At 43.3% G+C, this 14358-nt stretch overlaps 2 pseudogenes; one reads left to right on the plus strand and one right to left on the minus strand.

Annotated features, from left to right (window-relative positions):
• The first annotated feature begins 3798 nt into the window (after positions 1 to 3798).
• On the plus strand, positions 3799 to 3916 carry LOC126475710 (5S ribosomal RNA; annotated as a pseudogene).
• Positions 3917 to 11972: 8056 nt separating this feature from the next.
• LOC126476074 (5S ribosomal RNA) lies at positions 11973 to 12090 on the minus strand (annotated as a pseudogene).
• Positions 12091 to 14358: the final 2268 nt, after the last annotated feature.

Here is a 14358-nt window from a genome sequence, read left to right on the forward strand (position 1 = left end):
GTATTCAGCAGTAATCGACATGTAAAACGAGTTGATGTCCGGCGCAGCCTTTGCGAATTTTAATGTGGTGCCTTGAAACGACAGTGTTTCGTTAGAGACCCTTTACTGAGATGGCTTCGGGTGTGGATTCTTATTCAAAAGCTCTTTTCCGTATAGCTCCCGGACGTGTGTTACTGTACGCAGAGCTCGTAGAAAGTTGGACTTTCGCTACGGATGGAATCCGTCATAGCTGTTCCTTTCCGCGAGCATCGACTCGCCCCGAGTGGAAAGCCAGCGATGTCTCCCGGCAAGTGTACGCGCACTGCTGGGGAATTCCCAGGACCAAGTGTTTCCAGGTCAGGGCTTCCAGACGCTATCAAGTAAATGAACCAATCATCTTGTCTTGTACGTTCTGTTCACGACACATCTTCACTGTACAGATTGTCCTAACTGAGAGAGTTGATTGAAAAGAGACCCAGGCACGGTGTAGAATCGTAGGTTGTTCACTCTTACAGAGGAATGTGGTTAATATCACGACCATAGATTTTTTGAACACGTCTTCAACGAACGACTCAAAGCCGATGTAGGTTCGCTGAAAAGCGAACACGGGCATCATGCGTTTGCTATCCACTAGACTAAACAAACAGGATAGATTTTTAAAATAATTTTTCTTGAAAGCAGAGTAACTGCTCGTCCAACCTGTTTTAATTCTCGTACGTCAGGCTTCTGGGTTTTTCTTCAAGCCAGTAACCTCCTTTATGAAAATGGTTTCTTGAATCTGCGTAAAGTAAAAAACGAGTGCCGATAGCGAAGGAGACACACCGTCACTCAATGCCAGTAGTGTATGTAAGTCCACCTTCTGCAGCTGTGATACCTAACGTCAGAAAATCAAGGAAGACGAAAGCGAGAACAGTGGAGACTGAGTCCAAGCTCGTACTGGGGAAATATGTAGAAGAAAAACAGTCGCATCCTTTCCCGGCCGCTGTCGTAAGCGATTTGAGGAGAGCACACATCGAATCGTTGGCATGAGGGACGTGGGGGCATCATACCGACAGATCGCCCAGACAGTCGGTTTCAGTTCAGTGACTGAAGATAAAAGGCAACGAGATGGATTCAGGACAGCGTGGCAAGAAGAGTAGGCGGGGGTCTTGCACTGCGAGATCGTCGAAGGACTGTTCAACCGGCTTTGATGAATTTGAATCCTGGTAGAGGTTACAGCCAGTGTGTCACTACGGACGGTCGGAGACAGCTGGCGTGAAACATCAACTTGCCATGTGTCGTTTATCGCTGACAACATTACTGAGAAAAGTTGTTAAGAAACCAAGGAACGTGCACATGATGTCAGAAATTAGTAATTTCGACAACAGACTTAAGGCTGGGTGGGATGTAGTGAAACGACAAACAAGACAAGAAGTTACAGAACAGGATAATATCACTTTTGAACTGAACGGAAGGGCTACAAATGATGAGCCACAGGTAGCAAATATATTTAATAAACATTTCTTAAATATAGAATAACGAATAGGGGGAAACAGTTCAAGAGGAAAATCACAGCAGTATGTTGATAAAGCAACTCTCATAAAGGTCAGTCATATGAATGTATAGTGGGAACGAAGTCTCTCCCAACGGCACTATTGTATAACACATTCTCGGACTTCTTATGGGGTCAGTTCAGGGTAAAACCTCCAACCTCAGACGATTACCTCCATCGTCTTCGTCAGGAGCAATTGACAATCAAAACGGGTGCTATAGTGGCGTTATATAACCCATAGACGGCCGAATATTGGATATATAAGGCCACAACAGCACCCGTTTTGATTGTCAATTGCTCCTGACGAAGACGGCGGAGGTAATCGCCTGCGGTTGAAGATTTTACCCTGAACTGACACCGGAAGAAGTGCGAGAACGTTTTATACAACATATGAATATATCACCAACTTCCCTTTGTGAAATTAAAAAGTTATGTATTCTCTCAAAAAAAAAAAAAATATTTTGTGGTTTTAGTGATCTTTGGTCTCGGCAGCATAAGAGTCCAAAGCCACTATGGGCACGCAGTTTTAAAAATCGTTTCTCGCCCTTCTCTTTCGCTGGCTACATTACGAGAAACATAATATACGCGATCATTTTACACTCCCCATTCTGCCGTTGTCCGTGGGAAGATTAACATTTTGAGGTATGTGTATCGTCTTTCGATAAATAAACTACGATTGTTATAATTCGCTTCAAAAATCTTTTGTTTTCATGTAGAAAAGAACCAAAAAAATTAATCGTAATATAACTCTGATGAATAATATTTTTGATTCACCTGAGTACTATTGAAAAGAATGTAAGTACTGAAAAGAATCGAAATACTGAAAGGAATTGTAATGCGATGTTTTCTTTTGCGCATTTTCGAACATGCAACATTGCGATCTTTTTTTAAAAGTGTTATTTCTCTTGCAGTTTTCAATTACAGCGTCGTAGGCTCATTGATATGAGTTGTCAGATAGAACAAGTAAATATCAGCTCCCATATTCTTCTTTTAAATACGTTGTACGTTCAAACATGCCTAACCACTTCTTTCGTGGAGTAAGCCAGCTCTACAAAAATGGATGTAGCAGCATAGTTTTATCGGCGGGGGTTTGTCTCAAGACTCCATGTCTTGTGACAAATTCATTTTAGCCGGGAGATCTTTGAGATTATCTCTCTCTGCTTCTTGGCTTTCGATATTTGCCTTGAAGTGTCTCAAGAAGTATGAAATATTATCTTGGCAATATGTAACTGAATACCTTACACTAAGGCTTTTCTCCTTCCCTTTTCCTGTTAAATATTAGTCTTCTGACCTGTTTTATGCTCCCCAAGACTATGTCCTGCATGTGCGTCTTCATCTTAAAGTAGTACTTCACCTAAGGCTCCCAGATACCTGTTTTATAAACTTTTGTCTTCCCCTGTAATGTTTGTCCCCTATGGTTCCTCCAGTTCCCTGGAAGTTACTCCCCGATGTCTTAATCCATGTCCCGTCATCTTGCCCCGACCTCTAGTAACTGCTTTCCACATATTCTTTCCCTCTTCAGTTCTGCAGAGAGTCACTTCAATTTCTATCACGTCAGTCCACTTAATTTTCACTATCCTTCTGTAAAACCACTTCTGTAACACTACGATTCTCTAGTTCTTTACAATTTTCTCACAGTTGACCACTCAATTCCATACAATTCACAGAAGTTATGGTCTCTGTTTCATACTAGTAAACATTAAACTCTGTTATACAGGCAGGTGTATTCACAGAACAAGTTTTCGGAAAATACATGTGCTAACATTCTCACGTTTCGTGCTTAAACTTACGACCCGTCATGGTTCCGCGCGGTTAGCACTAAGTATCTACGGCTTTGCGACTTGCCTGACATCACGATAATGCGTAGATTATATACACAAACATTCCTCACTAATCAGTCCACCTTTTAGTAAAAACCGCATTAAAATCCCGACAGTAGATCCTCAGATTTTGCCTTCACACAGACAGAAAAACGCGGCGTGGAGCACTTTAATTTAGCTATAGGTGTAGATGCTCAGTTGCCTCTTATCACTGTTCAACGTGACAGAATTCTTCTCCTTGTCCACTCACTACTCGAGATAATTTTATCAGCCATTCCATCATCTTATCACGGCCAGACTGGCGCCAGTTGTCAAGTACGGAATATTTGTTAAGTAACTTCCAGCGAAACTTGCGCTGACAATCTTTGCCCGATTCTTATCAGCGAGTCACTGCCGCGTGCAAAACATCGTTGCCAGCAGTTAAGCTAAAGCACAGTGACAGTTTCCGACTGCATTGTAAAAAATGAAGGTAACGGCCTTGCCGCAGTGGCTACACCGGTTCCCGTCTGATCACCGAAGTTAAGCGCTGTCGGGTGTGGTATGCACTTGTATGGGTGACCCTCCAGGCCGCCATGCGCTGTTGCCATTTTTCGGGGTGCACTCAGCCTCGTGATGCCAATTGAGGAGCTACTCGACCGAACAGTAGCGGCTTCGGTCAAGAATGCCATCATAACGACCGGGAGAGCGGTGTGCTGACCCCACGAACCCTCCTATCCGCATCCTCCTCTGGGGATAACACGGCGGTCGGATGGTCCCGGCAGGCCACTCGTGGCCTGAAGACAGAGTGCTTTATAGTAAGAAAGAAAAGTTAGAGCCTCAATATCCTGTCGGTACCTAGGGAATGAGGCGCTGAGCAGTAAGCCCAATTGGAAAAGGTGGAAAATGCGGTTGGTCGTGCCCTTCCTGTAAGAATATTCCCAGCATTCATCTTAAATGGTTCACGAAAATGAAGGGAAACCTAAAGCAGAATAGTCAGACGAGTCTTCAAAATGTACACCCCGCTAATATCCGTTCAGTGCCTGTGTCGATGTCTATGTACAGAGTACAGCATTCTACGTATGGAAATGGAGCTTGGATCACTGGAAACCCTGAGTAGGTTGAAACGGAGGGTCACTACAAAAGAAATGCACACTATTTTTGTAAAAATACAGTTTTCTTTCTGCATGTGTGAAAGTTTTATAGTGTGTAGATACATCCTTCCCGCTTGTTTTCAAACTTAGTTGAACCTGTTCCTGTGAGTGGCGCCGTCTCAGCATGTCTTCAAGATGGCTGCTACACTTGACGTTCGTCAGAAGCAACGTGCTGTCATAGAATTCCTGTGCTGTGAAAACGAGACAGTGGGAAACATCCACAAGAGGTTGAAAAAGATGTACGGAGAGATGCTGCTGTCGATCGCAGTACAGTTAGTCGGTGGGCAAACAGGTTACGTGATGAAAGCGGGCACGGCAATATTGAGGATTGTCCTCGCAGCGGCACGCCACGTACTGCACACAATCCAGACAATGTGCAGAGAGTTAACGAAATGGTGACTGCTGAAAGATGCATCACAGAGAACGAATTTTCACGCTACGTCGGGATAGGGGAAGGAAGTGTTTGCAGGATACTGAAAGTGCTGACGTTAAAAAGGTTTGCGCCAGGTGGGTTCCCAGGATGTTGACAGTGGCTCACAAAGAAACAATAAAAACGGTATGCAGCGAACTTTAGGAACAGTACGAGAATAGTGGAGATGAATTTCTTAGAAGAATTGTGACAGGTGATGAAACATGGCTCCATCATTTTTTACCAGAGGCGAAGAGGCAATCAATGGAGTGACATCATGCAAATTCACCCAAGAAAAAAAAAATTGAAAACCACACCTTCTGCTGGAAAAATTATGGCTGTTGTGTTTTTCGATTCCGAAGGACTCTTGCTTGTGGACATCATGCCAAGTGGAATCACCATAAATTCTTATGCATGTGTGACGACACTGAAGAAACTTCAAGCTCGACTGAGTCGTGTTCGACCACACCGGCAAAAGCAGGATGTTTTGCTGTTGCACGACAATGCACGGCCACATGTCAGTCAAAAAAGCATGGAAGCGATTACAAAACTCGGATGGACAACATTGAAACACCCACTTTACAGTCCTGACCTGGCTCCATGTGACTATCATCTCTTTGGGAAACTGAAAGACTCTCTTCGTGGAACAAGGTTTGAAGATGATGACTCCCCTGTGCACGCTGCCAGACAGTGGCTCCAACAGGTTGGTCCAGAATCTTACCGTGCGGGCATACAGGCGCTGGTTCCAAGATAGCGTAAGGCAGTTGTTAGGAATGGAAATTATGTGGAGAAATGAAAATATTGTTTCTAAAGGATGTATCTACACACTGTAAAACTTTCAAACATGTAGAATAAAAGATGGATTTAAAAAAAAATAGCGTGCACTTCTTTTGGAGTGACCCTCGTACAAGAATGTTGAAAATTAAGTGGACAGATAAAGTACGAAATGAAGAAGTACTAAAAAGGGTAGGCGAGGAAAGAAGTCTTTGGAACACACCAGAAGAATGAACAGGTCAGTGTGACCTCTGCTATGTTATCCAGAATTAATTAATTTGGTAACATAGGAAGAAAATCATAGGTGCAGTAAAAGACTAGAATGTGCAGAACAAATTATAGCAGGTACTGGGTGTATTAAAAACGTAAATAAAAAGATTCGCACAAGACAGGAAAAGACGAAGGGCAAAACTTTAAAAAAAAGTACTCAGAGCTGAACGTAAATACTTTATATGACTGTATACCCAGTGTGAGACCCATGTGAACTGTGATGACATAATGTAACGCTTATGCCTTCTAAAAATACTGCTTTCTAAATATTTCAACACTTCACTGGTTATTGAGCAGCGAGTGATCTTTCCCGCTGTAAGCAATACAAACCGCAAATCTGCACCCTGTACTTACAATTGCAGCACAAAGCACTAAATTAGCAGCGTAGAAACAAAACGTTTCCAGTGTGGCATTTCTTTATTCCACCAAGGAAATACTAGCTGACAAAAAATTTACTTTTGTTCGTTGCTACGTATTGCCTTCGCGTCTCAAGCAAATGAGTGGCGCACGGATTAGCAAGGTCGTGAAACGGGTTCTGTGACGTGTTATAACGACCCCGCTAAAGCCCACATCGTGCTTTAGGCTGCAGTAGTTTTCGTGTTTGGCGCTACTGATTATCACGTGCAGTACATTAGCACCCAGGGTCACGACGCTGCTGATGTAAACATGCCCTCACCGCAGGAGTAAAACGCTTGAAGCAAGTCAAGTGTGTAAACTACCTCGATCTTTCTCGATGAGAGCTTTTTAAATTTCATTTCACTGACAAGGGGAAGGCCTCAGACACGGCCAACCGATTCGGTTCAAATTTTGTAGGTCGCTTGTGTACAACCTAAAACGAAGGACCCTAAGATATTTTGGGTCAACACCCCCGGAATTTTGAGAAGATCTCCCCTAAAGGTTATGACGAGCAATCGACTCAGAATTGGAGGGATCGATAGATAATTGTAAATAGAGCATTTTTCATCATCATCTGCCTCTAGTCCACATGGACTGGTTGCCTCGTTACGATGAGATCTTGGCACTTCGCTGCGTTCAAGATAAACCTCCGTTTCCGAGCCACGACACCAGCGCTAGCTGCTCAGGCTAGAGGTAAATAGCGTTGTCACCCGCCTGCATAACAAGTTGCACCTTGAACGTGCTGGCAGACCGCTGTGTATAGAATGAACAGCAGGGGGTCGAACACCGAACATAGTCGGATTTCAGCTACTATCCGGCGCCCTACAGACAGACCATCCTGTGCCCTGACATGGAAGTTCCTGCCTTACAAGTAGGATTTCAGGAGACGCACGTGTGGCACTGGGATCTCTGCATTTTGAATCTGTAGAAGAGTCTCTCGTGCCACATCGAGCCTTATCCACCACCTCGAAGGGTTCCCAAGACTTAATTGGTTCTTCCAGTGTTTCAGAAGTTGATTGGTAGTGAAACCTCGTTTTCTGAAGCCAGACTGTTTATCAGGGAGCAGGACTTCGGCTTCCGCGTGGCAAAGTGAGTGCATGTAAAGCCTCTCAAATGATTTGACAGTGCAGGCAGCAAGCTGTAACGAGCGACCGACGCCCCTGCCTTGCGTATGTCCACTACCTCAGTTTGCTTCCTCACCGTCGGAAAGATTTCAGTCCGGATGGTGAGATTGAAAGGACGTATCAGATGATGAACGACAAGATTTGGCATCCTCCGTGTATCAGTTCAGTTAGCAGGTCTGGACCACCTGCTTTCCTGGGATTTAAAGCTTGAAATTGGGCCTGTTCTCCGTCTACAGGTTTTAGATCGGTGTCTTCCACTCCCTTATCCTGAGCCGCCAGGAATACTAGGATGCCTGGCCACATTTCAGATGTGGGCAGTGTCGACAGGGCCGTCCTCTTAGAGTGGTACAATTTTTTCCACCCTACGCAGAAGGGACTCCGTCATCTCCCACATCGAATCATCGCCAAGAGGCTATCCTACCACCCACCCACTCATCCCCCCTCTCCCTCCGCTTCCCCCAACGCAGAAAACTCACAGGTCCTTCATTAATTTGTGCTCAGAAGATGTGTCTACTGGTGCTGCACCTGCCCCAGAAATCGATCCGTCGTGATTGCAGAATGTCTCGTTCCTCTTCTTAATCAAAGTGTGGGTTACTAAGGTTGTAGCCACATCACAGTTGACCAACTGCTTCCTTCTTCGAATACCGACGTATTCTATAATGACATTCTGCGAATATTTTATCCTCCGTGCCAGTAGCTTACCGTGGCCTTAATCTATGTACTCCGTATAATTTCCATAGTGCTCTGCGATCGCTGGCGTGTTGGTTTAAGGAAGACTCCATAAACATGTGGTAGCTTGTCAGGCACACCAGATCACTTGCCCACAGTTCTTCTGAGCACATCCGGACTCGTTCCCAGTACAAGCTAGTATATGCGAGGATATCTCCCAAGTGCTTTTGATGTTCCTTGGTCCCATGTGTGACCATAAATGTGTGCATTTTTCCCTAGTGCTTGCGATGTCCGTTTGTGTTAGAAACTTTTAGGGATGTTGGAGAAGGATAAATGTATCAGTATAATTATTGAAAAGAATTTAAAAAGGCTGTGAGGCTGCTTAAAAACAGTCGCTGGTTTTCTCTGTATATATTTATTAACTGTCATGACGCGTTTCGGGTTGAACCCATCGTTTGATGACCTATTGTAAAAAAACAAAAATAACAGATGTTATGCTACAAATTTTACAGAAATGTAAATTTCTTGTAAAAGTCAGCAAATTACATTCTAACAGATTTCATTTGGTCGTATCTTGACAATTTTACATGCGTATATAAAGGGGTCACAAATTTAGCATTGGAGGGCAGTGTGGATGGTAAAAATCGTAGAGGGAGACCAAGTGATGAATACACTAAGCAGATTCAGAAGGATGTAGGTTGCAGTAAGTACTGGGAGATGAAGAAGCTTGCACAGGACAGAGTAGCATGGAGAGCTGCATCAAACCAGTCTCAGGACTGAAGACCACAACAACAACAACATATAAACAAAAAGTATCTGTTACTTTAGCGTTTTTCTAATAGGTCATCAGATGATGGGTTAAACACTAAACGTGTCATGACAGTTAATAAACAAGGTCAGAGAAAACCAGCGACTATTTTCCAGCAATCACACAGACTTTTTAAATTGTTTCCAACAATTGTATCCATGAAGGTGAGTATACCTAAAAGGACTTGTTTGGGGTTTAATGCATCAATTTGAGGTAAGGGACCCTGGTCCGAAAATGACCGGGTGGAAAGTCACAAGTGAAAATCATTCTGGTACGTCTGACAGAGGACGTCTTCTATTGCAAGCTCTTTGATTTCCATATTTTTGAAGGAGGTGGCATGGCCAAAAACAAGAAAACGTTATCTAGTAAACATGGCCTCTAAAATGTGTTCGCTAAGAGCTTTGAACACTTGTTGATCTTTGTCACTGTGAAACATCTCCTCTACTGAACAAGTGCTCATAGGTGTTAAGTATGCATTTTAGAGCCCATGTTTAGTAGATATTTTTTTCTTGTTTCGGTTGATTCTACCTCCTCCCAAAATATGGAAAGCAAAGGTGTTGCAGTAGGAGAGGTCCACGGTCAGTGGTATAACTTTCGACTCGCTCGTTTCCGAACCAGAGTGCCTTACCCCAGATTGAAACATTTAAACTTCTCCATCATCCCTGAAAGTTTGTAACATCGCCACGGAATCACCCTCTATGTGAGCACATTTTCCAGTGCATTCGGTGTTCCTTAGTCCCAGCTTTGGCCAGTGTACGACACGATCTGGCACCAGTGTTTTTCGTGTACCTTAGCTCCTTCTGGGACCTGTGTACATGAGCGTGTTTCCCCAGTGCTTTTGGTCTCTCTTGGCCGCAGCCTCGGCCAGTATACAGGGTCAACAACTGGCGTGAACGTATTGGGCGCCACGGGGTACACGACACAACCAACTCTGGTTCGCATAGATGGTAATTTTAATAGCAGCCGCTGCATTTCCGGCGTGTTAAGCGGATAGAATATGGTAAATTTTTTTAGACTAATTTTTATTGTCTTCAGATGTTCCTTAGAAAGTCTAGGTTTAAGATTCATTCATGTAGAGTGTGCGAATTACTGCATTGTGGTCTGGTGCTTCCGGGAGCTCGAATGTGACCCGAATAACTGGGTGTTGTGTGATGTCCTGAGGTTAGTTAGGTTTAAGTAGTTCTAAATTCTAAGGGACTGATGACCATAGCTGTTAAGTCCCACAGTGCTCAGAGCCATTTGAACCATTTTTTTGACCCGAGTAGTACTATAACAGTTACAGGTGAACTAAAGTTCAAATTGTTCAAATGGCTCTAAGCACTATGAGACTTAACATCTGAGGTCATCAGTCACCTAGACGTAGAACTACGTAAACTAACCTGAGGACATCACACACCCATGCCCGAGGCAGGATTCGAAACGGCGACCGTAGCAGCCACGTGGTTCCGGACTGTGGAGTATGGGTCCTGTAAGTTTCGGATAGTATCAGAGAGAGCATTACTATCAACGAAAATACTATTCTCAACAAGATTTCTCTTCGTACCACAATTCGTTTACGGTAAACAGTCTAGAATCATGTGCTTGTCTCGCGTCTGCTTAATTTGTCATTTCCCTTGTTTTTTACACAAGGCAAAACGTGAGTGCTTGAAAATGACAAACAAACGTTTTTATACCGACATAAAGGGTTCGAAAAGTAATCCCATCCAAATAGAAAACATGAGTGCTTGAAAATGACAAACGTTTTTATCCCGACATAAAGGGATCGAAAAGTAATCCCATCCAAACAGAACACTCTTCGATTGGTAAGCGGAAGCCAGTTTGGTCGAAATAAATTCGTCAGAATTTCGACATCGGCGAAGAAAAGGCCAACCGTATGGCGCTGGCAATGCCGGATAAAGGTTTGTTCAGTTCCAGTATTAAAAAATACAAATTGAACCTTTAGGGGCCTGTTTTTTCAAAACAGCGTTTTTTTTAAGCTGGTGGAAGCTATAAATCATGAAGTACACAAGAATTTACGTGACACTTGTGAGTCTGCTTTTTTTCAGCTGTGGTACATAGGATTTTTGTGATACATTTCAATTTCGATTTTTGGTGCGCGTTATTATAATGACCTTTCTGTCAAAATCGTTGACTTTTATTGCAGAGTGCCGCTATTTTGTTAAAAACATTTTTTAAAATATTCATACGTACTAAGTTAGACAATATCATCAGTTTCAAAACAGTGTTACAACTTTCGTTTTGGGTTGAAAATTGTCGTGTTCAGAGCTCCCACCGATCGCCCTCGCACTCCTCGAAGGCCTTTCGTCGATATCGTGTAGTGTCCTCTGGGTGCAAGTTTTTTTTTTTTTTTTTTTTTTTTTGCTTTAAAAATACATAATACAATCTTACAGGTGCACAACAGAGGTCTAAAGTCAGTTTTGTAATTTGTCTGTTACTGAAAAAAATCGTGAATCTCGGTGCGAAAATCGGGCGTCACATTGGTCTACCCTCTAGCGCCAATGCCTGCCATTATCATTTAAGTCAAAGTGGTGTTATCTTTCAACACGGTAACGCAATGCCGCATGTTACCAGTGCTGTTCAGACCTCTCACTCCCTGAAAACATGTGGTCACGCGTTGCGGAGAGCCTGGCACGCCAGCACTCAGCAGAACTCTGGCACAGCTTTGGCGCTGTTTGGACCGACATATCAGGATCTGTTATCCAGGCTGGTCGACTCGGTGCCAAGTTGGGTTGGAGCTACTGCTGAAGTACCACTGTGTACTCAGAAATTTTCTGTAATTTAATCAAATATACATCCTACTACCTTGTACACGCACAATTCGTTGTGCACTGTCTTTCATGGTGTAATCTGATGGCCGGCAGTGTACTCCGTCTTCAGGCCACGAGTGGCCTACCGAGACCATCCGACTGCCGTGTCCCCCTCATGGAGGATGCGGATAGGAGGGGCGTGGGGTCACCACACCGCTCTGCCGGTCGTTATGATGGTAATCTTGACCGAAGCTGCTACTATTCGGTCGAGTAGCTTCTCAATCGGCATCACGAGGCTGAGTGCACCCCGAAAAATGGCAACAGCGCATGGCGGCCTGGATGGTCACCCATCGAAGTGCCGACCACGCCCGACAGCGTTTAACTTCGGTGATCTCACGGGAACCGGTGTATCCACTGCGGCAAGGCCGTTGCCCGATGACCGTCAGTGTAGCTCACAAAATTGTAAAAATTATTAAGATTTCCGGCTGTGGAATTGTGCGAGGGGTATTTTGGCCCCTCAATTTAAACTAAGTAAGATGAGACTTTAACATTAATTATTTTCATTACGTAGGTGGGGCCAATATAAGCTGAATACAAATAAATGCTTGATTTTATTTTAGATGAGCTCCAGGCTCCCTAGAAGTTAATAATTTCACGAAATGCAGTCCAGGCCAGAGTTCACTGGTCTGCCTTAACTGATATCGCTGAAAATATGTGAACTCTTGTAAATGCGGGTTACTGAAATCATGAAACTCAAGGTAAATAATGATTTAAAATGATTTAGTAGCCACTGCTATGAATGAAATCTGCAAAATAACTTAATATTTGAATCTGCCGCGTAATGGCGGCCAAATGTTCCCCGTCAGCGATAACGGCTTTTTTTTTATTTTTTTTTTTTTTATTTTTGTCATCAGTCTGCTGACTCGTTTGATACGGCCCGCCACCACGAATTCCTTTCCTGTGCTAACCTCTTCATCTCAGAGTAGCACTTGCAGCCTACGTCCTCAATTATTTGCTTGACATATTCCAATCTCTGTCTTCCTCTACAGTTTTTGCCCTCTACACCTCCCTTAGTACCATGGAAGTCATTCCCTCATGTCTTAGCAGATGTCCTATCATCCTGTCCCTTCTCCTTATCAGTGTTTTCCACATATTCCTTTTCTCTCCGATTCTGCGTAGAACCTCCTCATTCCTTACCTTATCAGTCCACCTAATTTTCAACATTCGTCTGTAGCACCACATCTCAAATGCTTCGATTCTCTTCTGTTCCGGTTTTCCCACAGTCCATGTTTCACTACCATACAATGCTGTACTCCAGACGTACATCCTCAGAAATTTCTTCCTCAAATTAAGGCCGGTATTTGATATTAGTAGACTTCTCTTGGACAGAAATGCCTTTTTTGCCATAGCGAGTCTGCTTTTGATGTCCTCCTTGCTCCGTCCGTCATTGGTTATTTTATTGCCTAGGTAGCAGAATTCCTTAACTTCATTGACTTCGTGACCATCAATCCTGATGTTAAGTTTCTCGCTGTTCTCATTTCTACTACTTCTCATTACCTTCGTCTTTCTCCGATTTACTCTCAAACCATACTGTGTACTCATTAGACTGTTCATGCCGTTCAGCAGATCATTTAATTCTTCTTCACTTTCACTCAGGATAGCAATGTCATCAGCGAATCGTATCATTGATCCTTTCACCTTGTATTTTTATTCCACTCCTGAACCTTTCTTTTATTTCCATCATTGCTTCCTCGATGTACAGATTGAAGAGTAGGGGCGAAAGGCTACAGCCTTGTCTTACACCCTTCTTAATACGAGCACTTCGTTCTTGATCGTCCACTCTTATTATTCCCTCTTGGTTGTTGTACGTATTGTATATGACCCGTCTCTCCCTATAGCTTACCCCTACTTTTTTCAGAATCTCGAACAGCTTGCACCATTTTATATTGTCGAACGCTTTTTCTAGGTCGACGAATCCTATGAAAGTGTCTTGATTTTTCTTTAGCCTTGCTTCCATTATTAGCCGTAACGTCAGAATTGCCTCTCTCGTCCCTTTACTTTTCCTAAAGCCAAACTGATCGTCACCTAGCGCATTCTCAATTTTCTTTTCCATTCTTCTGTATATTATTCTTGTAAGCAGCTTCGATGCATGAGCTGTTAAGCTGATTGTGCGATAATTCTCGCACTTGTCAGCTCTTGCCGTCTTCGGAATTGTGTGGATGATGCTCTTCCGAAAATCAGATGGTATGTCGCCAGACTCATATATTCTACACATCAACGTGAATAGTCGTTTTGTTGCCACTTCCCCCAATGATTTTAGAAATTCTGATGGAATGTTATCTATCCCTTCTGCCTTATTTGACCGTAAGTCCTCCAAAGCTCTTTTAAATTCTGATTCTAATACGGGATCCCCTATCTCTTCTAAATCGACTCCTGTTTCTTCTTCTATCACTTCAGACAAATCTTCACCCTCATAGAGGCTTTCAATGTATTCTTTCCACCTATCTGCTCTCTCCTCTGCATTTAACATTGGAACTCCCGTTGCACTCTTAATGTTACCACCGTTGCTTTTAATGTCACCAAAGGTTGTTTTGACTTTCCTGTATGCTGAGTCTGTCCTTCCGACAATCATATCTTTTTCGATGTCTTTACATTTTTCCTGCAGCCATTTCGTCTTAGCTTCCCTGCACTTCCTATTTAT

Source organism: Schistocerca serialis, chromosome 4, assembly GCF_023864345.2.
Source record: "Schistocerca serialis cubense isolate TAMUIC-IGC-003099 chromosome 4, iqSchSeri2.2, whole genome shotgun sequence".
In the NCBI taxonomy this organism is placed as follows: Eukaryota; Metazoa; Arthropoda; class Insecta; order Orthoptera; family Acrididae; genus Schistocerca; species Schistocerca serialis.